The following is a 4,515-nucleotide window of genomic DNA, read 5'->3' on the forward strand; positions in this document are numbered from 1 at the left end:
GAAGCTCTCTAGCATGCTCTAAAAAATAGAAGAAATTTACTATTCTTTGCCACAAAGGACTTCCAAAAATCTAGATTTAGGAATAAGAAAAGTAATCCAAGTAGCTCAATGATTACTATGACCTTCCAAATATTTTATAAGGATGAAATGATGCTTGTGATCCGGTAAAAGAACTTACATCAACCATTTAACCCAATCCTACAACAATAAATCATTAATACTCAATGAAAAAATAGAAAGAAAGAAGAACAAGAGATGCATGTCAGTAAGAGGTGAAAAGAAGAAAAGGAAATGATACAAAATGGATTGGAGGCTCTTGGGATGGAAAATAGCAAGGAAAATCAGATTCTTATGATGGATACCAAGATTTAGAAGCTCAACATGTCACCAATCTTCATTATTTCCATAAATACTATTACATCCCTCCAAGAAATTACAATGGAGATGCAAAAATATGAGTTCTCTCCAAAATAAGACTAATAAAAATCCACCCCTATAGGAAAATTAGACTTGGTACTTATAAAAAATGATTAGGAATCATTCCCCATGAAAGGAGGAAGCTTTCCCACCAAAATCACTTGATTAGTGGGTCTGGTTCCCAATACTAGGAATTTGCATTAAATGGAAGGGAACACATTCCTAGATTTTCTCAATCATTGGAGCTCCACAATCTGTGCCATAATTCCATAATACCTTGTTGATTTATTATTTAATATTTATCCTCCTGTAGTAGGCAGAAATTCCCTAAATTATCTCCACAGCCAAGTCCTCATAATCTGCCCAATATTTTCACAATATTCCACAGAAATAAATAATATTAGGCACAAATATTCAATTATTCATAAACCTTCCTAATGAATGTATTAAATTTAAAAATAGATTATCTAATGCAAAAGTAGAGGTTTAATGTGCTGAAGGATGGTCATATGAGCCTTAATTTATGTTTAATTTAGAGTCATGGTCCTTAATTTAGGTCTAATTTAGAGTCCCATGAGGTATTCACCACTGAGATTTACTGTGTATCCCACTATTCACCAGTCAAGGGATTCCCAGTCTCAATCGAGGTGTTCACATCTAGGCTTTACTATGTATCCCATCCTTGGGATTCCTAGGCCTTGCGAGTCCAAAGGCCACTTCACTTAGCTTCGAGTCCATTTGGAAATCCATATTAACCAACTACAAGAGTACCAACCACACCATGGCTATCCTAAAATGGAATGGCAAGGATGAAAAACATTGTCACACCTAGAAAAACCCATGCCAATGACATCAAGAGAACCAACAATACACATGCATGTACCATGCATGCCCAATCTAGCATTGATATCACACATGAAATCAATACCTAGAAGTAGTCCTGCTATAGTTGCTTGATCCTAATCTTCCTTCCTTTCCTTTTCCTTCTTTTTTCTTCCTTTTATTTCCTTGATCCAATCCTAGAGTGCTCCAAGAATTCTCTAAGTGTGAGACAGAGAATGGAGAGAGAGAGAGAGGGACATCGACCCAAAAACTATAAAAGATACTATGAATTGATCCTCAACAACCTTTTTGTTAATGAGGCCTCTGTTTTCTTCATTTTCCCACTATTTCTTTCAATTTCCTCCTCACATGCAATCTGCGACCTTTCACCTTTCTTTTCTCCTATTTTCATAAATAAAATGCCAATTAAAGCCACTTTTCCTTTTCAAAGCTTTTTTCAATGCCTTTGTCAATTCCCTTTAGCCATAATAACTAAAATGAACACCCACGAGGATTTTTTTCCATTCATTCAACTTGGAATATGTGTCCCATGACCTTGGTGTTATATTTTTTTTACATGATTTGACGACGGTTGTTACACCATCATCAACAATTATCATAATTATCAACCATGGTGAACTATAAACAACCATGGTCAACCATGGTGACTCATAGTCAACTATATGTTTACCGTATTAAATCCTATTCAATGTATGCACAAGCTATTTTGTTGAACCAATAGGAAACAATCCATCTAAGGAAAAATAACCATGTCTTCATTTTTTCCTAGTTCACTTTCGTATACTTCAATGAAGGAGAAATTACCATAACAACTATTTTATTTTAAAATATGGTAAAAACAGATTAACAATGCCTAAAATTTGTTAAATGTCAAAAATAACAGGAAAATGTTATAAATACCTTCTAAGTAGTTTTATTAGTCCAAATATAGAAACATTATATTAAAAGTAGTGGGTGATGAGTTTATTTTGTGTGGAATGAGGTTTATAATCATGGCTATTTTTCCCCAAAATTGAGAACCAACACTAACCCCCCTTAAGCATGACAACCATCCACTCATGGAAACCATAGAAGTAAAAGTGGTTGATGTACACCGATTAGAGCATTAAATTTTAGAGGATAAAAAATGGGACTCATTAGAATATATCAACCACTTTTTCTAAAGTGTCTATTAGTATTATTCATAATATTTATATTTTAATTTAAAATTTCTCTCATTTAGTCTCTATCTTCAAACATGGACATGAGCCTCCACATGTAATCACCATCGTTTGCTCTACAATCATGGAAAGAGATAAGTATGCTCAAGGCATTCAAGTTCTCTAACACCCAACCTAAAAATAATAGGGAAATATGTCACTACAAATTTAATCTATCTTTCTCAATCTACACATTGACAATGAGAGAAATGAGCACTTCAAAACATAATTTGTTCATTGCGCATTGTATGTCACATAAGTTTTCTACCTAGCCAAGTTTTGTGCTAACAAGAAAAACAAGACAATATAGTTGATGGAACAACATAGGTTGTAAATGAATTCAACACTGAGAATTGATTTCAACGTTAATTATCACCATGCATCTCAACTTTCAACATAGTGTTAATTATCTAGTAGGAATTTTCTAAAATTATGGTCTCTTGATGCTATAATTAAAATGTGCCAAAATCCTAACTTAACTTTCATATAATCCCACACTTCTTATGTTTCTTAAACTTACGTTACAATAACATTAGTATTTTGTTTACAAGAATGAAACCTAGGAGATTGAGTACAAAGTCATTGGGCTATATTGCAATCGCCTTAAAATTTTGGTCCTATATAACATGTGCAATGTGAATTATACGAATTATAGCTCAGAGAAATGACTACATAGCTCATATTGTTATGTCTCAAATTTGTCTTCCATTTTCCTTCATATTTCCATCATTTCATGTCCATTTAACCTTCATCTCATGACTATCTAGCGCCCTAAAATCCAAGTAATCATCTTCACAAACATATGGGTTAGAATCCTTATTTTCCAAAGTTATTTATTTTATGTATTTAAAGTGAATTTATGATTAAAAACTAGGAAATTAACATGGTTTCATATATCTATATATTTGTTATGAGTTGTGTGACAGGTGTAGGCTTTTTTGAAGGTTCTAGAAGGGTCTTACTTGGCCTGCCAAGAACGAATTCGGTTTTCAACTCAAGAGGTGCACCATATTTGAAGGAAAAAGATCATGGAGATCTTGATGTGTCATAGGATTTGTATCTAGTATTTACGGATAAGTTGAGACAAGTATGGATCTAGTAGATATTTAAGGGATCTACATTTATTGAGTAGATATCCTTAATTCATGTCTAAATAGGAGGAGCATCCTTCAAAGGAAGCCAAGAGTTGTGAGGTATTCATTAGCATCAGATTTATGATTGTTCAATCAACATGAATAATATCATTTTCTTGCAATTATGAGTTATGAATGTTGCTTGATTCTTAAGGAGTGATAGTTGTTCATGTGTGCTCATTGAGGAATGGACAGATCCCCATCAACCGCCATTCACATACATCTATAACATATTTTAATTTCTATTATTTCCTTTCATGCAGCTGTGATTTAGTTTCTGCAAGTGTGTTTTGTTATGTGAAGATTGATTTCCTTTCAGTAGCTAGTTTTTATTTGTGAAGGACAACTGGGACTCTTGAACAAGAGAACATTCTCCATGAGCTAAGAATTGAACTAAAAGCAATATTTACTTGCTTTCGTTTATATGCTTTCTTTCCTAATTTCTTAAATGCAATGGTAATATTGTTGGAGTAGAACTATGAGGAAGGACAACCAGGATCTCCTAAGTTAGGAGCCTCTTCTCTTTCTTTCTACACATCACAAATTACTACTCTTTAGTTTCTCTTCTTGAGGATAGTACTGTGAGGAAGGACAACAAGGACCTCCTAAGTTAGGACCCTCTTCCTTCTCTTACTGCATCTTGAATCAAAGACCTTTTAGTTTCTTTAAAATTGGAACTTATTTGTAATATGCATTTACATTCTAAACAAACTTTCTACAAAATTTTCATCTGAGGTCCCATATATTTTGGTTTGCTTCTAAGTTTACAAAACCCTGAGTTGACAAACTAAATGACATGGATTTAGCATACAATTAAATCACCCTTCACATATATATCATAATTTTTAGTGTTATCCCTTTAAATTGTTTCATCATACTCTACAACTTTGGTCGATGCATGAGATTCGCCACCTTTCCCTAAA

This window comes from Pinus tabuliformis, chromosome 7, assembly GCF_031772625.1.
Source record: "Pinus tabuliformis cultivar Carrire ecotype Pingquan chromosome 7, CPIR1, whole genome shotgun sequence".
Taxonomy (NCBI): domain Eukaryota; kingdom Viridiplantae; phylum Streptophyta; class Pinopsida; order Pinales; family Pinaceae; genus Pinus; species Pinus tabuliformis.